The 23,539-nt window shown below is 42.1% G+C and overlaps 1 non-coding gene and 1 pseudogene across 1 annotated transcript; one reads left to right on the top strand and one right to left on the bottom strand.

The window, feature by feature from the left end:
- Window positions 1-1,808: 1,808 nt before the first annotated feature.
- On the bottom strand, window positions 1,809-23,203 carry LOC136129587 (ATP synthase subunit a-like; annotated as a pseudogene).
- TRNAE-CUC (transfer RNA glutamic acid (anticodon CUC)) lies at window positions 8,745-8,817 on the top strand. Its single transcript has one exon. It is a non-coding gene; the product is annotated as a tRNA-Glu (tRNA).
- Window positions 23,204-23,539: the final 336 nt, after the last annotated feature.

Genomic DNA, 23,539 nt, shown 5'->3' with positions numbered 1-23,539 from the left:
CCTCCAACTCCTGCCACCAGCACCAAGCAGTGGAATGAATGGAAAATGAGGCTACAGCCCCAGTTAGCTCCTTCCTCCAAATCATACGCTTTTCAAATTAATCCCATTACTCTTCTAGACTCACTTCATAATAAGTCAGTGTTATAAATGTAAATGAGTAATTTATATGAATACTATATTTTCTGTTTTATATAATGGAATTTCATGGGGGATTTTGATTGAGAAAGGGGATTTCTCTGCTTTAAAAAAGAAAAAAAAGTCAGGCACCCCCTGCACTGAAGGGAGCTGCCAGGCTGCCCACGGGGCACCAGACAAATGGACACAGCGACCGGCCCAGGTTGGAGGGGGCGGACACCGGGAGAAACTTCCTCAGGAGACCGCGGTGAGAATATCTGGTGCCTCTGGACCTTGTAAGGAGACTGAGGCCACTGGTGGCTTGTTGAGGATTTACTGTAATTTTCTGTATAGATAAGTAATTATGCCCAAAAAAGACCATGATTAATATATAAAATTGTGCAAAAGAGGAAATGCTATGGTATGAAGCGCGCAGGGCTCAGTTCTGAAGAGTGATAGCCGCCAGGAAAATGGGCACTCTATTGATCTGACCAAAACTGTAAAAAGGAAAAAGAAACCCTCATGCCCCAAGTGACTGAACGAAGTGAAAATCCGGATTTTTAGGCCAAACAAAACTTGCGTGGGGCTGGCTGCGGCCTGCGGGCCCCAGGTTTACTACCCCGCCCCCGGGGCGGCGGTGCTGGGGCGGGTGGGCGCGGGGGGCGGGGCGGGGGGAGACGCAGGAAGTCAGCTGCTTCCTCCAGACCAATGGGCCGGGGCGGGTTCTCCCCGGGGGGCGGGAGCGGGGTCCCCAGCCCGAGGCGCACTGCCCGGCGCCGCCGCGGCTCCCCGGGGGCTCGGCCTGCCTTTCAACGGGAAACTCACCGGGCCCCGCAGGTGGCCGCCCGCGCCCGCAGCGCCGCCTTTTGGTGGCCGCGGGGAACCCAGTTCGTCCGACTCCAGGGTTCGGGAACAGAAGCACAACTTGCACGCTTTATTTGGACTTCAGGCGCTCAGATGAATCATAATCCTCTCGTTCGTGACCGCAGCCTCCATTTAACTGTAACTACACGCTTCCCATTCCCCCACCCTGGTCCTCTTCTCTTCCGAATCTACCATCCACCACACCTTTGCTTTTCTTATTACATAATTCTAGCGTCGCTTGATGTATTGCCTAAAAAGTGCAGCTACGTATGGCAGTTATTTATTAAACCCCAAGCTGTATGTCATCCTTACGCAGTGTTGCTGTAACAGACACCGCCTTTTAGGAAGCACTGGACATCCTCTTGCCACCACCCCCCCCCCATCTCTTAATCCCCCCGGCACCGCGTGCCTGCCCTGCAAGGACTATGACCAGTTTCACTCCAGCGCAACCACGGAGATGGGCTGCACGCTTCACTGACAGGTCTCGACTGTCACACCAGAGCTTTACTGTGGTCGCCGCCAGGGGTGTCCAGCCCGCAGGTGCAGGGGTTCCTGCCCCGTGGGGTGATGCTGGCTAATGGGACATAGGAGTCAGTGGATACATTTGTCTTGCTTCTCTCCCGGGACAGACTGTCCTGAGGCAGGTTTTATACAGTGTCTCCAAGGACAGTCCCGTGGGACCATGCAAATGATCACACAGGGTGGTCCACTCGGCAGCGCATCCTCCTACTGGCTGGTTCTCTCTCCTTCCCGGCTTCACTGCCCACGTAGATGGTTCATCTGGATCTGTGGTTACAAGCCGACAATATGCGGCGGCTGCACCAACAGCCTTACTCAGGGGCAGCCTCAGAAGGCGATAGTGGAGATTGGCGGCCCCAGTGGCCAGAGCTCTGAGCATCTGACTCATCCAAGGAGAGAAAATACACAGCCTCAAGGGGGCAGTGAACGGCCAGGGACCCCAAGAAGTGGGTGGACAGAAAGCCACTAAGATTCTCAGATGATCGAGTCGTTTGAACAAGAGGTGAGTCAGCTACCAAATAAAAATCCTGGGTAATGAGGCTACTGAATGCCAGGAAGAAGGCAGCCCAGGAAAACTCCTGCACAGATGCATCTATTTTACGACTAAAAGCCAAGTCAGGTGATTGACAGCCTTAAAGGGGCGGGCGGAGCGGACCAGCAGAGGCAGAAACCTGGAGCGAGTCCACGGCTCCTACGCAGCAAAGAACTACTCAGCGTGAGCTGATACCACTCAGGCCGGATAAACTACAGCCACGAGACAAGCAGGGACAAGACTCAGGTATAGGATCGGGGGGTGGGATGCATCCCCACCCAAGGGGAAGCCCTACATATTCCTAAACTCTGTTATAGATACTGCCTGTAGTTTCGTGGGGTTTTGGTTGGTTGGTTTGGGTCTGGACTGTGCTTGCTGCTCTTTTGTAAGAACCTGCTCACGGGATCTGTTCATTGCGTCCACTATTGGTGGCTCATGGAAGGGAGTCAGAGGCAGAGCCGAGGACAGGGTTTCCCCATAAAGCTCGCCGAGCATTTGAAACAGTGCCTTTTCCTGGGGGAAGAAAAGGTACAAGGTCTTTTCACCCAAGGTTTCGGAAGGCCAGGGGTGCTTCGCATAGCTTCCAAGCTTCCTTAGAAGTTGCACCCCGCTGTCTGGCCGATGGAAGCTGGGAGTTTTACTGTGGACTCTGGGCGCTTAAATAAGAAGGTGGCCAATTTCATTTCCACAGTGCCCGACGTCTCCAAAGTGGATGGAGGTGCTGCTGCCATCATACCTGGCCCTTAGTTTGCAGCCTGGGGTACTGCTAACACTTTATTTTTTAAATGGGGGCGTGGGGGGGTGAGGGACAGATGGAATCAGTTTGCCTTCACCTGGCACAGCACACAGCACACTTATTGCCCTGAATTCTCCAGTGAGAGAGCATCAGTGGTTTGGACACACCTGGTGTCATGTGAACTGTTGGTTGGGTATGCAGGCATTGTAATGGCTCCACAGAGAAAACTACTTTGCTGCATCACCCAAGCACAGCTGATGAAAGACAGATGGGCCTCTCAATGAGGACAAAATCCAAGTGACCTGCCTTCCAACTAACCATCTTGGGAGCTGCATCACAGCCAAAGAGACATTTCACAATCAGTTAAGGACAAACTTTGTCGTAGCCACTGCTTACCAAAAAAGGGGCCCCACTCCCAAACTGGCCACTTTGCATATTGGCTGTTGGAGACAGTAGTACATCCCAAACCTGGAAATATTCCCACAGCCTCCACCCCAAGTCATCAGACATGTGGCCACCTTTGAATGAGGGCCCCAAATAACCAACAATCTTGGAAGCCGTTTGGGCAGCAATGAAAGACGCCTTACCCTAGCACCTCTGTCTCCTTCAGACCTAGAGGAAGTACAGGTGTCTGTGACAAACCGCACAGCTGAAGGGGGCCTTTGGTAATGCCCACTCCTCCAGTTCTCCTGGGACTCTGAGCTTTTGAACTTGAGAATTTTCTCCTACCGCTGAGAAGTGACTGTGAGAATGACTGAGCTCTAATCAAAACAGCCTCCAACTTGACATCCTGCAATTCTGAACTAAATTCCATAAGTAGGAAAGTTCTATCATGAAAATATCATGGATCTTCCAATTAAGGCCAGCCCCTAAGCCTTTAACTAACTTTACAAACAGGTGTCTTCCCTACTGGGCTGCTGGTTTCATGAAGGCCAGCTGCCAAGAATCAGTGACAAAGGAGCCCACTGGCCTCAAAGGTGAGCAGGTCCTCTATGATGCTAGAGCCTTTCAGTGAGAGCAAACGGCCGATGGCTCACAGCAATGGATGCCCCTTGTGATGAGCTGAACTTAAGGTGGGACTTCTAGCCAGAGTGCACCCCCCCCAGGACTTAATGAACGATATCTGTATATAAGCTCATGGGCTGTCACTAATGGCCTAGCTGTAATGGTCAGGTCTTTGGGCCACCCAGGACTGGACTTGTAAAGACATACCACATATTGGGTGCATCCCCCTTGGAAACATAACTAATTACAGACTCAATATTTACATTATATGTATGTTTAGATGAAGCAACCACATCTAGAGAAAAGTGTTGAGTCAAACATACGTGGAAAAAGCCAACATGTGTGGCCATCACCTCTACCACAGACCAGTGGACTGTGCTCAAGTCCACCATGGGTAAGCAACCACCATAAAGCTTGAGATGCCCGGTGAGAAATCACACAAGCAACTCTTCACTGCAAAGACTTGTATTATTTGCCAACTATACCAGAGTCCTCAGTGATGACTTCCCCAGGGCCAGTTGGTCTGTCTCCACCTATTTACAACTTGCACAAGGAGATTACCGCCTCTATCTACCTGAGCTCCTAGGTACTCAAGGACTCTTGCACCTGCTTTGACCTCAACAGATGACTGGGTGGATGTTTCATTTCATTCAAATCTATGTAGACAAACTTGGACACTTTGTCCCGGGTATTCTATGGCCACCCTCCTCTGCCCACTGTCTACTTACATTGGAAAATGGCAACTCCTGAGTCCAGAAAGGAGGATGATATGGCTCATCCCTGGCGGGGGATGACAGATCTCAACTGATCAGGTGTGAACATGTCTGACCCCAGAAATACACGGAGGTCAAGGGGACATGAGTAACCTTTTTTTTTGCCCCCTTTTACAAGTATGGACCAACAGTTTCAAATGTCCTTCCCCTAATCTTCTAGTTCTCGTGATGTTGAATATGTCACCCTCATCTAACCCAGCTGCAGGGCCCCAGGGCCAGGGGTGGATTAAGACAAATTTGGATGGCCCTGGAGGTTCATTTCCTCCCTCATTTTGGTAGCTTATTGGAGAGATGACTCTAAAGGTCTGAGTTAGCCCAATGGAAAAACATACTGATTCCAGCCTTTGAGTTTTTGTTTTTGTTTTTTTAAATTTTTATTGGAGTATAGTTGTTTTACAATGTTGTGTTAGTTTCTGCTGGGCAGCAAAGTGAATCAGTTATGCATTTACATATATCCACTCTCTTTTAGATTTCCTTCCCATTTAGGTCACCACAGAGCACTGAGTTACCTGTGCTATACAGTAGTTTCTTATTAGTTATCTACTTTATACATAGTAGTGTATATATGTCAAGCCCAATCTCCCAGTTCATCCCACCTCCCCTTCCCCACTTGGTAACCATAAGTTTGTTTTCTACATCTGTGATTCTTTCTGCTTTGCAAATAAGTTCATTTGTACCATTTTTCTAGATTCCACATATAAGTGATATTATACGATGTTTGTCTTTCTCTTTCTGACTTACTTTGTATGACAATCTCTAGGTCCATCCATGTCACTGCAAATGGCATTATTTTGTTCTTTTTTATGGCTGAGTAATATTCCATTGTATATACCACACCTTCTTTATCCATTCCTCTGTCAATGGACATTTAGGTTGCTTCCATATCCTGGCTATTGTAAATAGCTGCAATGAACATAGGGGTGCATGCATCCTTTTGAATTATGGTTTTCTCTGGATATATGCCCAGGAGTGGGATTGTCCAGCCCCTGGGCTCTTGAGGGTCTCCTTTTCCAATAAGGCTGCTCTTCCAGAGAGCTTCCATTCTTTGAGAGTTGAATGACTACTCGAGTGCCCCCTGTACCTTCTGTACATACACATGGAAGCACTGTGGGGTGGGGTCCCCCTCTGCCTGTAGTCTGTTCATGTCCCGAACAAACTATAGGCTAATGAAAGCTTAGGGAACTGCACACACTCAACTTCTAACCTGCTTGATCCCCCCCAATATGCCTTACTTATATCTGTACCAAGAGGCACAGTGTCATATTAAATTGGATATCTTTCCATATCAGTAGAGAATTTCTGTATTCCATTCAGTTGAACGTATTCCCCTATAGATTCACATTTGAGGGAAAATAGCCTTTAATCAGAGGATGCCCATCAGGGTGGCAGCTACCATCCTTCGTTGTGAGGGCATGTGCCCAAGGAAGTAGAGACATGGGTGGGATGTTAAAACAGGATAAAACAGGGACCTGAAAAGCACTCTCCCTTTGGGGCTTGTCCCACTTGCTTCTCCCACTGCCATGAGAACATGTTTGGGCCAGCCTGCTGGCAGGATGTGAGAGGCACATGGAGGAGGACCGGTTTCCCCTGTTCACAGGGAGATGATCCAGAAGCATGAGCTTCCAGCCAAGAGCAAGCCTATGCCCAGACTTCAAGTCAGCCCTGCCAAGGAAAGAAAAGCCATGCAACCTAAACTATGACCCACAGACTCATGAGCTAAATACATAGTGTTAAGTCACTGAATTTGGGAGTTACTTAGTATGCATCATTATTTGTGGAGATAGTTACAGAAGGCACCAAGGCGGGGTTTAGAACTTCAGGGTCTCCAACTATACCTCCTGCTCCATAGAGGCTGGTTTTATTAAGAGCTGGCTTCTGGGAATTCCCTGTTGGTCCAGTGGTTAGGGCTCCGGGCTTCCACTGCAGGGGGCATGGGTTCGATCCCTGATCAGGGAACTAATATCTCACATGCCTTGCAGTGTGGCCAAAAAACAAAGATCTGGCTTCTTCTCTGTTGCCCATGTAGATTTTAGGTTAAACCCTAACTTGAGAGGATTTCAAAGGCAGAAGCAATGGGTTGACATTGGTTTGTCCAGAGCCAGGATTAGGTTCCAACTGGCTACTGGCTTCTGGTGGAACAATCTTTTTGTAGCTGTTAAATATTCTGACTGTGAGGGAAGGGGGGTAACTGGTGGCTGGGAAAGGTATTCAGAAGCTAGGCCAAGTGTACAGGTGGTTGAGTCGAACTTGAGGATCAAATAAAAAGGGCTGAGCCATTGGAAACCTGGAGTTTTCACTTCCAAAGGATACAGTGGAACCAATGTGAGGAAGATTCAGTAAGTCCAACAAATAGGAGAATTAGCATCAAAAGAACTTAGGATCTTCGTAGAATAATCTGAAAGAAAATAAAGTAAATGAAGTTAAAAACTCAATGGAGCTGCTATACTGTAAATTAGAGTTAAAATACAATGAATACGTGAAGTACAGCTTAAGAAAAATATTAGTGTTTGAGGCTACCATCCAGAATGTAGCACGGAGAGATAAAGAATTAGAAAATATTAAAGAGTTCATTGTTACAGAGGATGGGACTTCCCTGGTGGTCCAGTGGTTAAGAATCCATCTTGCAATGCAGGGGATGCTGGTTCAATCCCTGGTTGGGGCACTAAGATCCCACATGTCACGGGGCAACTAAGCCCACACGCCACAACTAGAGGGCCCGTGTGCCGCAACTACAGAGCCCACATGCTGTGGAGCCTGTGTGCCACAACTACAGAGCCCATGCACTCTGGAGCCTGCACGCCACAACTAGAGAGAAGCCCACACACTGCAAGGAAGAGCCCATGTGCTGCAACTAAGACCTGATGCAGCCAAAAAATAAATATAGTTTTAAAAAAACACACACATTTCTCGTAAAAAAAAAAAAAAAATTTACAGAGGATGGAATGAGAAGGTCCCACGCATGTCTGATGCAGAATCTAATCCAGAGGGAGAATAAGGAGAGCTTCTTTCAAAGTGGAAAACAAATGAGAATTTCCTAGAAATGAAGAACATCAATCCTCAGACTAAGGAAGCATACCACATCCCTCTCAAGTTACATGAAAATAAATCCACCTGGATGTCTTCCAGTGAAACTCAATACCAAATGCAAAGATGAAATCTTAGAAGAACCAAAGATGACCTACTATGAATGTAGGCTCACAGCAGATTTTTGTTTTGCGATGTTAGAGCCCAGGTGACAATGGAATAATATCTCTGAAGGATTGAGATTTAAAAAAAAAAACTGTCAATCTAGAATTCACCGTCCAGCTTAGCTATTTTTTAAGTGTAAGGGCACTCTTGCTGAAAGGACAACTAACCCTTGAGTGAGAAGAAAATGGAATCCAAAAATAAGTAGAATGTAAAGAGGCAACGGTGAGGAAAAAATAAAATACATTGGCAAGTCTAAAAAAGCAATGGTTGCATAAAACAACAATAATAGCTAACTTGAGGGAGATGTTAAAACAAGATAAATTTAAACGACTAGGCAACAACAATGCAGTAGATGGGAAGAACTGATGGGCATTCATTCTAAGGTCAGATTTGTTTGGGAGATGGGTAGGAACACTGATTAAATTTATATGTTTGTATAAAATCAAATATGCATTCTAAAAATGTAACAGTATTACTGAAGAATTTTAGTTAATAAAAGTGGTAGGAATTACAGAATTATAAAGTCACCATTTTGCAACTCTTACTAAAATAACAGATTTAGACAAAGGTCAATGGATGAAACTTTTCAGCTAAAAAGGTGATGGGAAACTTTACAGTGGGAGGAGTCAGGCTGTCAGCACCTGAACCCACTGATTAAGTGTGCATTAAGAGTGGCACTACGTCAGGGTACACACTGCCTGATGAAGTACACAGCATCACCTACAAGAAACGCTTAAAACAAGAAGAAGCCTAACCTGAATTTAAGCAAGACTTTAGAGCTTGCTTTCTGTTTTGAGGAAATACTAGGAATAGAGGAACAAGATAAATAACACAAGAACACAAACAGATAAATCCAGAATGTGAGATGTCTTACAGGAATCCAAATTATTAGAGGGAAAAAAAGATGCCAGCAACATTGCTGAATACAAAGTAATCAAAATTAGCCCCATCCTTGTTCCACAATTCTAATCAGAGTATGTAATTTTTAAATAAAGATCCCATTCTGGGGAATTTCCTGGTGGTCCAGTGGTTAGGATTCCGTACTCTCACTGCCGAGGGCCCGGGTTCAATCCCCGGTCAGGGAACTAAGATCCCACAAGCCGCATTGCGCGGCCAAAAAAAGAAAAAGATCCCATTCTGGGTAGCTACAAAAATTAGGATGAACCTGACGGAATATGGGCAAGACTTTTATGAAGAAAACCATGAAACTGTACTGAAAATCAATACAGGACCTAAATCAGTGAAGATCCTATGTTCGTGACTGTGAGGTTCAATAATAAATCATTTTTCCACAAATGAATCTATTAATGCAATTCCAAGAAAAAAATCAAAAAGGTTTTTCATTTTTTAATGAAACTTGCCAAATCCGTCTTAAGAATTCATAATAAAAACTAAAGTGCCTCTGTAATCTTCCTCTCCGTTTTATTGTAAACCAAAACTTCTCTAAAAAGTCTTTAAAATTAAAAAAAGTGCCAAGAATAAAACAATTTAGAACTTGCCATATCAGATATTAAGATTTTTATCAAGACTGTGGTATGAGCAAGGGGAAAAATAGCCCAAGAAAGTTAGCATGAGACCCAGGCATATACATAAACCTGGTAAATGACGAGGGCAATATTGTCTATTAGAGGAGCAGAGTCGCTCACTGAAATAATAAATCAGAGGGGATGAGAGACTCACACCACACACAAAAATCAAGGCAGAAGCAAGTACTAAATATAAGATGCAAATCCTTAAACATTTTAGAAAGTAGAGAACATCTCTGACCTTGGGGTAACTACAGAAGCAAAGGTAAAATATGATTCATAGAATATGAGAAGATATTTCCAAGGCATGTTACAAAGGGTAATATCTATAATATGTTAAGAACTCTCAAATGAAGAAAATACTCAATATTTTAAAAAAGGCAAAGGAACACTGCTATATATAAAGTAGGTAACTAATAAGGGCCTACTGGAACTCTATTCAGTATGCTGTAATAACGTATATGGGAAAAGAATCTAAAAAAGAGTAGATATATGTATAACTGATTCACTTTGCTGTACAGTAGAAAGTAACGCAACATTGTAAATCAACTATACTTCAATAAATTTTTTTTTAAAAACTATGAGGCTGATTTTTGGCTCACTGATAAATTTAAGTATGGCGAGAGGCAGTGCATGAGAGTTGGAAAATATCCTAAGAGGTGAGAGAATTTGAAGAGGTTTGAAGGATAATTCGATTTTAGATTTTGTGTAGTCAGGTTGATTTCAAGGGCCAGAATAAAACCTGACACAGTCACGGCCGGGGCAGTTCATTTCCAATAATGAGGCATAGTTATTTGTGGAATTGTTGGTGGGGGAATATTGTTGGAGAGAACGAATCCAGTGAAGTTGCTTCTGGCTAATAGATATTTGATGGAATTGATTAAGAGCGGGTGTTTTCACTGATGATAATTAATGTAGAGAAGCGAGGTTGCCCTGGGAGCAGGAAGAAAAGAATTCCAGTGCTGTAGACAGCTGGGAGCGATGCGGTGATGAGAGTGACTAACAGGGCTCAGGCGTTCGTATATGACGCGTCAGGAGTTTCCATCATTAGGTCTTTGGAATGAAAACCTGTGAGGCAGGGTCTTCCTGTTCCCGCGAGGCTTCCAATGACCAGAGATGTTGCGGTAAAAGATACGGCTTTCCATAAACTTCCTATTGTTCGAATGTCTTGTTCATCGTTTGAATCGTGGATCACGGATCCGGAGCATAGAAACAATATGGCTTTGAAGAAGGCGCGTGTACAAATGTGCAGGAAGGCTCAATGAAGTTGATTCATGCCGTTGTTACTATGATGAGGCCTACTTGGCTGGAAGTGGAGAAAACAACCATTTTTTGGATGTCGTTTTGGGTGAGAGCACCCGTTGCTGTAAAGGGTGTGGTGATTGCTCCTAAGCGTAATGCTGTTGTTTGAAGGAACTTGTTATTTTCTACTAGGGGGTAAATGAGAATAAGTAGAAAAATGCTGTTACCAGTCTTGCGTTTTTGTACTTGAGTGGAGTAGGGCTGGGGGCGGGGGAGGGGATGGGAGGGGGTAGGGCCTTTGCTTGCTGTGGGAATTCAAGGGGGGAGGCCAAATGGGGCGGGTTTTTCAGTTGCAGCTGGAAAAGAAGTCCTATGAAAGGTAAGTTTGGGTAGTCTAGGTTATGTATAAAAATTTGTTGTAGGGCTTCCCTGGTGGCGCAGTGGTTGAGAGTCTGCCTGCCGCTGCAGGGGACACGGGTTCGTGCCCTGGTCCGGGAAGATCCCACATGCCGCGGAGCGGCTGGGCCCGTGAGCCATGGCCGCTGAGCCTGAGCGTCCGGAGCCTGTGCTCCGCAACGGGAGAGGCCACAACAGTGAGAGGCCCGCGTACCGCAAAAAAAAAAAAAAAAAAATGGTTGTAAATCCCATGCATTTAAGTTGAATAAGAATCATGCTATCGATATAAGAAATCCAGTATCTCCCATGCGGTTATAAAAGATTGCTTGGCGGGGGGAGTTCCCTGGTGGCCTAGTGGTTAGGATTCCATGCTTTCACTGACAGGGCTGCTTGGATCCCTTGGTGGGGAACTAAGATCCCACGAGCTCCACGGCATGGCCGCAGGAAAAAAAAAAAAGATTGCTTGAAGGGCAGCTGGATTTGCAGCTGCTCGGCCGTGTCATCATCCAATCAGTAAAAAAAGATATAATTCCAACTCCTCCTCTGATGAAAAGTTGGAAAAGATTGTTGGCAGTACCAAGAATTAGTATCGTAATTAGAAAGAGGAGTAAGTATTTGAAAAATCAGTTAATATTCAGGTCTGCGTATACATATATCACATTGAGAATTCTATAATAGATCATGTAACAGATAGTGCTACTGGTACAAATATTACTGAGAAGTCATCTATTTTGAAGCTAAGTGATCATTTGAAGGTTTGGAAGGTGACTCAATGTCCGTTTGAAATCACTATTTCTTGGCTTGAGTGAATGAATAATATTGTGGGGATTAGACTGGTAATAAAGCCTCTGAGATAGTGGTTTTTATGTAGGATGGATATATGTTACTTTCATAGATGTTAGAGTTTGTTGTTATAATTGGTGGTGTTAAAATAAATCATGTAACTGTGTGAAAGAGGCAAATGAGTTTATTACATTTATTTGGAGTTGCACAAGTGTTCTGGCTCCTAAGATCAAGGGATGACTACTATCCTTTAAAAGTCTGAAAAAGCCATCTTGTTAGGTATGGAGGAGTGAATTAGCAGTTCTTGCATGCTTTTTTGGTAAATAAGAAGGTTTGAGCTTCTGTTACTAGATGCACAGTCTAGTGGGTTTTTTTAAACTATATTTATGGTAGAGGGGCCCCCAAATAATTTTGGGATTAAGTGACAGGAGTAAAAGAGGTAAGAGGTGGAGAGTTATAAGGGCATTTTCTCATGTCGGTGATGGTTTGATGTTATTAATGTAATGTATATATTTACCTCGTTGTGTTATAATTAGCATTTATAGGGAGTCTAAAGCAGTCATTACTATTTTAATTCCTATGAGGATAATGGTAATGTTTGATCATGAGAAAGATGACATTACTACAAGTAGTACTCTAGGAACCCTCCTACACTGTTGGTAGGAATGTAAATTGGTACAAGCACTATGGAGAACAGTATGGAGGTTCCTTAAAAAACTAAAAATAGAATTACCATATGATCCAGCAATCCCACTCCTGGTCATGTATCTGGAGAAAACCATAATCCAAAAGGATACATGCACCCCAGTGTTCAGTGCAGCACTATTTACAATAGCTAAGACATGGAAGCAACCAAAATGTCCATCAACAGTGGAATGGATAAAGATATATATTTATGTACCATTATATATACCAATATATATAATGGAATATTATATATATATTATGGAATATATATATAATAATATATATTATTATATATATTATATAATTATATATACACAATTATATATATTATATAATATATATAATATATTATATTATAATGTATTATATATTATAATATATTATATATACATAATTATATATATTATATAATATATAATTATATATACATTATATATATACACATAATAATATATATTATGGAATATTACTCAGCCATAAAAAAGAATAAAATAATGCCATCTGCAGCAACATGGATGGACCTAGAGATGATCATACTAAGTGAAGTAAGTCAGACAAAGACAAACATCATATAATATCACTTATATGTGGAATCTAAAAAAGGTACACATGAACTTATTTACAAAACAGAAATAGAGTCACAGATGTAGAAAATAAACTTATGGTTACCGGAGGATAAATTGGGAGATTGGGATTGACATATACACACTACTACATATAAAATAGATAACTAATAAGGACGTACTGTATAGCACAGGGAACTCTACTCAATACTCTGTAATGACCTATATGGGAAAAGAACCTAAAAAGAGTGGACATATGTATATGTATAACTGATTCACTTGGCTGTACAGCAGAAAGTAACACAACATTGTAAATCAACTATAGTCCAATTAAAAAAATTCTCCAATGAGAATGAGAGTTGGGGGTAGGGCTAAATCTGTAAGGCTTGCTGGTCATCGTCGTGTAGCTGTGAATGGGAGGAGTGTTGGTGGGCCTCTGTGCTGGGATGATTGTTTGGCTGTGAATGCGTTGGTGGTGTGAGTTTGCTGGGAGAAAAGTATACGTGATGTGAGGCGGTGGTAATTGTTAGGGCGGCAGGTCCTCTAGCTTCCAAGTGTTTGGATGAGAATGGCTACGACTAGTGCTGTACAGCTGACTGATGAGTATGTGGTGAGTGACCGTCAGTCTGTTTGTGTGAAGAAATGGAGCGAGTGAGAACTAGTCCTCGTCAGGAAAGGATGAGAAAGGGATATGCTCTGAAATCTGTGAGTGGATTTAGCATTGCTGTGACCATAGCACGCTGTAGCCTCCACGTGTTGGTAGTACGGCTGCAAGGACTATGGATCCTGCACTGGGGGCTTCTACCTTCTACTGTGGATCCTGCACTTTGGGCGATCAGAGGTGAAGGCTGTCGAGAAGTATTTTTACACTGAAGGTTATTATGCCTGCTAGTCCCATGAAAATGTTAGATCAGGAGTCGGGTATTATTTGTGTTTGATGTTGAATTATTAAGAAGTTAAAAAAAATTTTTAATTGAAATATAGCTGATTTACCGTGTTGTGTTACCTTCTGCTGTACAGCAAAGTGACTCAGTTATGCATATATATACATTCTTTTTTTATATTCTTTTCCATTATGGTTTGTCACAGGATATTGAATATAGTTCTCTGTATTATACAGTAGGACCTTGTTGCTTATCCATTCTGTATATAAAAGCTTACATCTGCTAATCCCAGCCTCCCTCTCCATCCCTCCCCCACCGCCCTCCCCCTTGGCAACCACCAGTCTGTTCTCTGTGTCCGTGAATTATTAAGAAGTTTAATGAGCCTGTAGTACTGTGGATGTGTCCTAGTGCTGCTCAGAGTGAGTGGGATCCTGCTAGCATGCAGAATGAGAAAGTCCTGTGTGAAGTCGTTCTGTTTCATTATCTCATCGGGTAATGACAGTGAGTGTTGGAACTAGTGTTGCTTCAAATAAAATATAAACTAGGATTCGTTCTACAGCAGGCAATGTTATGTAGAAATATTTGTAGTATTACTAGTATGGTGATGTAGAGGGTTTTTTTTTCAGATTAGGGATTCTTGGACAGGTGGGATTGGCTGGCTAGAAGTATGAGTGGCAAAAGTCGTGTTGTTAAAACTAATAGTGGTGCTGATATGGAGTCAGAGAAACAAACTAGTGAAGAGTTGAGGCTATTATCATTAAATTGGCTGAGAAGAAGGAGGCTTATTCAACTAATCAGTAAGCTGTGGGCTATAGGGTTAATTCAGATTCTATTATTCTTTGATAATCCTGTTAGTGGTATTAATATAATTGTAGGGATAATGATTTTTGACATTGGAGAAGGTTAAGATTTTGTACCTAATTGGTGCCATCCATGTTTGATTATTATTACTACTCTTATTATTATATCCCTATTATTACTAACAGGGATAATCCAAGTGCAGCTTTGTAAGCTGCAAATACTAGTAGGAAAATGGGTATTCTGCTGGCTAGAGTGAAATGTGTGTTTAGAATTATTAGGGTTGCTATCATGAATTGTAATAATATTATTCCTTCTCAGCATAATATCTAGTGAGGATATTAGGTGAGATTAGTATATTAATAATCCTACAAGAGATACTGTACATGCTAAAATAATATTTATACATACTAAAGGCACTTGCTAATTATGAACTTAATCATAATCTAGTGAGTTAAAAGCATTCATTTTAGCTTAAACTAATGATCATATTCAGTTCATTCTAGCCCTTTTTAGATTCATTCATAGGCCAGGCTTGTCGCTAGTAGTATGATTAGAAACAGAGCTAAAATGAGCATTAAAAAAAAAATTGGGGGGGCTTCCCTGGTGGCGCAGTGGTGGAGAGTCCGCCTGCCGATGCAGGGGACACGGGTTCGTGCCCCGGTCCGGGAAGATCCCACATGCCGCGGAGCGGCTGGGCCCGTGAGCCATGGCCGCTGAGCCTGCGCGTCCGGAGCCTGTGCTCCGCAACGGGAGAGGCCACAACAGTGAGAGGCCCGCATACCACCAAAAAAAAAAAAAAAAATTTATTGGAGTGGAGTTGATTTACAATGTTGTTTCAGGTGTACAGGAAAGTGATTCCAGTTATTCATATGCATATATTCATTCTTTTCCAGATTTTTTTATCATATAGGTTATCACAGAATATTGAGTAGAGTTCCCTTTGCTATACAGTAGGTCGTTGTTGGTTATCTATCTTATATATAGCAGCATGTATATATTAATCCCAAGCTCCTGATTTGTCCCTCCCCAAACATTTCTCCTTTGGTAACTAAAAGTTTGCTTTCTGTAAATCTGTTTCTGTTTTGTAAATAAGTTCATTTGTGTCCGTTTTTTAAAAAATTAGATTCCACGTATGAGTGATATATGATATTTGTCTTTGTCTGACTTCGCTTAGTATGATCATCTCTAGGTCCATCCATGTTGCTGCACATGGCATTATTTCATTCTTTTTTATGGCTAATATTCCATTGTATGTATGTACTACATCTTCTTTATCCATTCCACCGTTGATGGACATTTAGGTTGCTTCCATGTCCTCGCTATTGTAAATAGTGCTGCAGTGAACATTGGGGTGCATGTATCTTTTCGAATTATGGTTTTCTCCAGGTATATACCCAGGAATGGGATTGCTGGATCATATGGTAACTCTGTTTATAGTTTTTTAAGGAACCTCCGTACTCTTCTCCATAATGGTTGTACCAATTTACATTCCCACCAACTGTGTAGGAGAGTTCCCTTTTCTCCACACCTTATTGTTTGTAGACTTTTTAAAAAAAATTATTTATTTTTGACTGTGTTGGGTCTTTGTTGCTGTGAGCGGGCTTTCTCTAGTTGTGGCGAGCGGGCTTCTCAATGCGGTGGCTTCTCTTGTTGCGGAGCACGGGCTCTAGGTGCACAGGCTTCAGTAGCTGTGGCTCGTGGGCTCTAGAGCGCAGCCTCAGTAGTTGTGGCGCATGGGCTTAGTTGCTCCACAGCATGTGGGATCTTCCCGGACCAGGGCTCGAACCCGTGTTGCCTGCATTGGCAGGCAGATTCTTAACCACTGCGCCACCAGGGAAGCCCACTGTTTGTAGACTTTTTGATGATGGCCATTCTGACTGGTGTCAGGCGATACCGCATTGTAGCTTTGATTTGCATCTCTCTGATGATTAGTGATGTTGAGCATCTTTTCATGGAGCATTGTCTTTAGGTTATTTGTTTGGGATGCTCAGGGTAAAGGTACAATAAAAGGAGAGCAATCTCTAAGTTGAAGAGAAGAAATATCATAGCCACTAAGCAATTTTATGGAACACGGTAAGCGTGCCAATCCTGTGGGGTCAAATCCGCAGTGATAGACACTTGTTTTTTCTGTGTAAATATTTAATGGAGGGGGTCAGAATGCGATATATATAAGTAGTGAGGCTAGTGCTCTATTTGTGATTCATGTCAGTATAAGATTTCTTCTTTTTTGGATTATACTGACACTGATTGGAAGTCAGTTGTACAATTTAATACTAAAAGAGTAAGATCCTCAATAATAGATAGATACGCAAAGGAATAGTCATACTGTATCTACAAAATGTCAGGCCGCAAAGTCCAAGTGGTGAGTGGATGTAAAGTGAAATTTTAATTGGTGTAAGAAGCAGACGATTAGGAAAGTAGAATCAATCATTCCATGTCGGCCGTGGAATCCTGTAGCCATGAAGAAAGTTGATCCATATACACCATCTAAATTGTAAAAGACGTTTCGTACTATTCTGAGGCTTGTAGAAGTGTGAAGTAAACATGCAACGCAACTGTCATAGAAAGGGCTTGGAGCGTATGTGTTTGGTTTCCTTCTATGAGGTTGTGGCAGGCTCAGGTGATGGGTACCCCGGAGGCTAATAGGACTGAGGTGTTGAGAAGTGGTCCTTCTAGTGGTTTTAGAGGGCAGATGCCTGGGATGGTCAGCATCCGCCTAGTTCAGGGGTGGGGTGAGGCTCGAGTGATGGAAGGCTCAGAAAAAGCTGGTAAGAAAGAGGGCTTCTGAAATCATGAAGAGAATGAGTCCATATTGGAGTCTTTTTTGAACAACTGGTAACAGGATGACCTTGGAAGGTGCTTTCTCAGATGATGTTTCATCATCACTGATATATTATTAGAATATTAGTAAGCTTTGTGCTATCAATAATATTGAATTAAACTGAAATCCTGTGATGAGGCCAGATGTTATTAGGAGGGCTGGAAGAGCTCCTGTAAGGGGTCAGGGACTAGGATTTACTCTATGACATGCAGGGGTTTGGTGGGTCTGTGTGTTGTCATTTAAGTGGAGACTTAAAGTAAGTCCTTAAAGTAAGTACTTACTTAAAGTAAGTCCCCTACATACGGACCTCCAAGTTGCGAACTTTCAAAGATGCGAACGTGCATTTGCATTTGCATGTCCAATCACGTAAGTTAGTTCACGTGTCTGGCGTACGCTGTCACATGCCTGCATCCTCTACAGTTGTGTTTTTGTGTACTTTACTGTACAGTAGTGTATAGAGTACAGTAGTACAGTATCTTTACTTCAAGCCCAGGATGTCTGGAAGCAAGAGGGTGGGTAGAATTGAATCCAGCAAGGAACCAGAACCTATGCCATCAGTGTCAGGCGTGAGTGAAATTGCAGCTTGCCCTCTGTCTCCTATTGCTGACGATCCTTCAGCTCTACCATCTCCCACCTCCTCTCCCTCCTCCAGTCAGTAACTCTTCCTGCCTGTTCACTCGACGCCAGCCCCTGTATACCAGCTGTTGTACTGCACTACTGTACTTTTCAAGGTACTGGACTGTAAGATTAAAAATGTTTTCTTTATTTTCTGTGTTTGTTTTTTATGTATTATTTGTGTGAAAAGTATTACAAACATATTACAGTACTGTATAGCCGATTGTGTTAGTTGGGTACCAAGGCTAACGTTGGACTTATGAACAAATTGAACTTACGAATGTGCTCCTGGATCAGAACTTGTTCGTATGTAGGGACTAATTGTACTATTAGGGTGACTATGTAAGCTTGAATTGCGGGGAGAGCAAATTCGAGGATCGTGAGATAAGAATAATGACTGTCACAAGGGCTGTGGTGGTCCTAATATGAAATACTGCTAGAGTTGCCCCTCTGATTCAGTGAATTAGTAAGTGACCTGCTTTAATATTGGCTGTTACGTATGGCTAAGGCTACTGGTTGCCTAAATAGGCTTATAGTTTTGATGATGACTAGCACGGGGATAAGAGGCACTGGGGATTCCTTGTGGTAGAAAATAGGGAAGGGGACTTCCCTGGTGGCTCAGTGGTTAAGAATCTGCCTGCCGAAGCAGGGGACATGGGTTGGATCCCTGGTCCGGGAAGATCCCACATGCTGCAGAGAAGCTAAGCCAATGTGCCACAACTACTGAGCCTGCGCTCTAGAGCCCGTGAGCCACAACTACTGAGCCTGGGTGCCACAACTACTGAAGCCCGCGTGCCTAGAGTCCGTGCCCTGCAACAAGAGAAGCCACCGCAATGAGAAGCCCGCGCCACAACGAAGACCCAAGGCAGCCATACATACATGCATAAATAAATAAATTAATTTAATTTTTAAAAAGAAAAGAAAATAGGCCAAGGATGCTTTTGTTTTGTGGGGAAAACCAGTCATTACATTTCCTGCTCATAGAGGGATTGCTAGACCTGAATGCATTGAGAATTGTGTTGTGGATATAATTGAAGGTGGTAGGGGTCTTAGTGAATTTGTTGACCCAATAAATAGAATAAGTGATCGAAGTATTTGTGTTCAGGTCTGTCCTCTGTGATTATGAATGTCTGTTATTTGTTTCGATGTTCATTGGACTCGTCACTGTTGAGTAGAAATTATGCGGTTGGGCTTCCCTGGTGGTACAGTGGTTAAGAATCCGCCTGCCAATGCAGGGGACACGGGTTTGAGCCCTGGCCCGGGAAGATCCCACATGCCGTGGAGCAACTAAGCCTGTGCACCACAACTACTGAGGCTGCGCTCTAGAGCCTGTGTGCCTAGAGACCGTGCTCTGCAACAAGAGAAGCCACCACAATGAGAAGCCCGCACACCGCAATGAAGAGTAGCCCCTGCTTACTGCAACTAGAGAAAGCCCATGTGCAGCAACAAAGACCCAACGCAGCCTAAAAAAATAAATTAAATAAATAAATTTGTATTTAAAAAAAAAAGAAATGATGCCCTTGTGGATTCGTGGGTTAGGAGTGAGGAATACAATGCTTAGGGACTAGAGCAATGAAGATAGCAATAGGAAGTCCTGTTATTGTTGGGGTAATGAAAGAGGCCAATACATTTTCATTCATTTTGTTTCTCAAGGGATGGATTGTTTTTGTATTTTTTTATTTACATTTTTATTGAGGTATAATTGTTTTACAATGGTGTGTTAGTTTCTGCTTTATAACAAAGTGAATTAGTTATACGTATACATATGTTCCCATATCTCTTCCCTCCTGCGTCTCCCTCACTCGCACCCTCCCTATCCCACCCCTCTAGGTGGTCACAAAGCACCGAGTTGATCTCCCTGTGCTATGCGGCTGCTTCCCACTAGCTATCTACCTTACGTTTGGTAGTGTATATATGTCCATGCCTCTCTCTCGCTTTGTCACAGCTTACCCTTCCCCCTCCCCATATCCTCAAGTCCATTCTCTAGTAGGTCTGGGTCTTTATTCCTGTCTTACCCATAGGTTCTTCATGACATTTTTTTCTTAAATTCCATATATATGTGTTAGCATACGGTATTTGTCCTTTTCTTTCTAACTTACTTCACTCTGTATGACAGACTCTAGGTCTATCCACCTCATTACAAATAGCTCAACTTGGCTTTTTTATGGCTGAGTAATATTCCATTGTATATATGTGCCACATCTTCTTTATCCATTCATCCGATGATGGACACTTAGGTTGTCTCCATCTCCAGGCTATTGTAAATACAGCTGTAATGAATATTTTGGTACATGACTCTTTTTGAATTATGGTTTTCTCAGGGTATATGCCCAGTAGTGGGATTGCTGGGTCATACAGTAGTTCTATTTGTAGTTTTTTAAGGAACCTCCATACTGTTCTCCATAGTGGCTGAACCAACTCACATTCCCACCAGCAGTGCAAGAGTGTTCCCTTTTCTCCACACCTTCTCCAGCATTTATTGTTTCTAGATTTTTTGATGATGGCCATTCTGACTGGTGTGAGATGGTATCTCATTGTAGTTTTGATTTGCATTTCTCTAATGATTAATGATGTTGAGCATTCTTTCATGTGTTTGTTGGCAGTCTGTATATCTTCTTTGGAGAAATGTCTATTGAGGTCCTCTGCCCATTTTTGGATTGGGTTGTTTGTTTTTTTGATATTGAGCTGCTTGTAAATTTTGGAGATTAATCCTTTGTCAGTTGCTTCATTTGCAAATATTTTCTCCCATTCTGAGGGTTGTCTTTTGATCTTGTTTATGGTTTCCTTTGCTGTGCAAAGCTTTGAAGTTTCATTAGGTCCCATTTGTTTATTTTTGTTTTTATTTCCATTTCTGTAGGAGGTGGGTCAAAAAGGATCTTGCTGTGATTTATGTCATAGAGTGTTCTGCCTATGTTTCCCTCTAAGAGTTTGATAGTTTCTAGCCTTACATTTAGGTCTTTAATCCATTTTGAGCTTATTTTTGTGTATGGCGTTAGGGAGTGATCTAATCTTATACTTTTACATGTACCTGTCCAGTTTTCCCAGCACCACTTATTGAAGAGGCTTTCCTTTCTCCACTGTACATTCCTGCCTCCTTTATCAAAGATAAGGTGACCATATGTGCGTGGATTTATCTCTGGGCTTTCTATCCTCTTGCATTGATCTCTATTTCTGGTTTTGTGCCAATACCATACTGTCTTGATTACTGTAGCTTTGTAGTATAGTCTGAAGTCAGGGAGCCTGACTCCTCCAGCTCTGTTTTTCGTTCTCAAGATTGCTTTGGCTATTAGGGGTCTTTTGTGTTTCCATACAAATTGTGAAATTTTTTGTTCTAGTTCTGTGAAAAATGCCAGTGGTAGTTTGATAGGGATTGCATTGAATCTGTAGATTGCTTTCGATAGTAGAGTCATTTTCACAATGTTGATTCTTCCAATCCAAGAACATGGTATATCTCTCCATCTATTTGCATCATCTTTAATTTCTTTCATCAGTGGCTTATAATTTTCTGCATACAGGTCTTTTGTCTCCTTTGGTAGGTTTATTCCTAGATATTTTATTCTTTTTGTTGCGATGGCAAATGGGAGCATTTTGTTGATTTCACTTTCAGATTTTTCATCATTAGTGTATAGGAAAGCCAGCGATTTCTGTGCATTAATTTTGTATCCTGTTACTTTACCAAATTCATTGATTAGCTCTAGTAGTTTTCTGGTAGCATCTTTAGGATTCTCTATGTATAGTATCATGTCATCTGCAAACAGTGACAGCTTTACTTCTTCTTTTCCGATTTGGATTCCCTTTATTTCCTCTTCTTGTGATTTTTGTGGCTAAAACTTCCAAAACTATGTTGAATAGGAGTGGTGAGTGTGGGCAACCTTGTCTTGTTCCTGATCTTAGTGCAAATGCTTTCAGTTTTTCACCACTGAGGATGATGTTGGCTGTGGGTTTGTCATATATAGCCTTCATTATGTTGAGGAAAGTTCCCTCTATGCCTACTCTCTGCAGGGTTTTTATCATAAATGGGTGTTGAATTTTGTCAAAAGCTTTCTCTGAATCTATTGAGATGATCATATGGTTTTTCTCCTTCAATTTGTTAATATGGTTTATTGCATTGATAGATTTGCGTATATTGAAGAATCCTTGCATTCCTGGAATAAAACCCACTTGATCATGGTGTATGATCCTTTTAATGTACTGTTGGATTCTGTTTGGTAGTATTTTGTTGAGTATTTTTGCATCTATGTTCATCACTGATATTGGCCTGCAGTTTTCTTTCTTTGTGACATCCTTGTTTGGTGTGGGTGTCAAGGTGATGGTGGCCTCGTAGAAGGAATTTGGGAGTCTTCCTCCCTCTGCTATATTTTGGAAGAGTTTGAGAAGGATAGGTGTTAGCTCTTCTCTAAATGTTTGATAGAATTCGCCTGTGAAGCCGTCTGGTCCTGGGCTTTTGTTTGTTGGAAGATTTTTAATCACAGTTTCAATTTAAGTGCTTGTGATTGGTCTGTTCATATTTTCTATTTCTTCCTGATTCAGTCTTGGCAGGTTGTGCATTTCTAAGAATTTGTCCATTTCTTCCAGGTTGTCCATTTTATTGGCATAGAGTTGCTTGTAGTAATCTCTCATGATCTTTTGTATTTCTGCAGTGTCAGTTGTTACCGCTCCTTTTTTATTTCTAATTCTATTGATTTGAGTCTTCTCCCTTTTTTCTTGATGAGTCTGGCTAATGCTTTATCTATCTTGTTTATCTTCTCAAAGAAACAGCTTTTAGTTTTATTGATCTTTGCTATCGTTTCCTTCATTTCTTTTTCATTTATTTCTGATATGATTTTTAGGATTTCTTTCCTTCTGCTAACTTTGGTTTTTTTTTGTTCTTCTTTCTCTAATTGGTTTAGGTGCAATGTTAGCTTGTTTATTCGAGATGTTTCCTACTTCTTAAGGTGGGCTTGTATTCCTTTAAGCTTCCCTCTTAAAACTGCTTTTGCTGCATCCCATAGGTTTTGGGTCATTGTGTCTCCATTGTCATTTGTTTCTAGGTATTTTTTTATTTCCTCTTTGATTTCTTCAGTGATCGCTTCGTTATTAAGTAGTGTATTGTTTAGCCTCCATGTCGTTGTACTCTTTACAGATCTTTTCCTGTAATTGACATCTAGTCTCATGGCGTTGTGGTCGGAAAAGATACTTGATACAATTTCAGTTTTCTTAAATTTACCGAGGCTTGCTTTGTGACCCAAGATATGATCTATCCTGGAGAATGTTCCATGAGCACTTGAGAAAAATGTGTATTCTGTTGTTTTTGGATGGAATGTCCTAGAAATATCAATTAAGTTCATCTTGTTTAATGTATCATTTAAAGCTTGTGTTTCCTTATTTATTTTCATTTTGGATGATCTGTCCATTGGTGAAAGTGGGGTGTAAATGTCCCCTACTATGAATGTGTTACTGTCAATTTCCCCTTTTATGGCTGTTAGTATTTGCCTTATGTATTGAGGTGC

This window comes from Phocoena phocoena, chromosome 10, assembly GCF_963924675.1.
Source record: "Phocoena phocoena chromosome 10, mPhoPho1.1, whole genome shotgun sequence".
In the NCBI taxonomy this organism is placed as follows: domain Eukaryota; kingdom Metazoa; phylum Chordata; class Mammalia; order Artiodactyla; family Phocoenidae; genus Phocoena; species Phocoena phocoena.
Note: the sequence above shows the minus strand (reverse complement) of the source record. Positions and strands in the feature narration are given on the sequence as shown.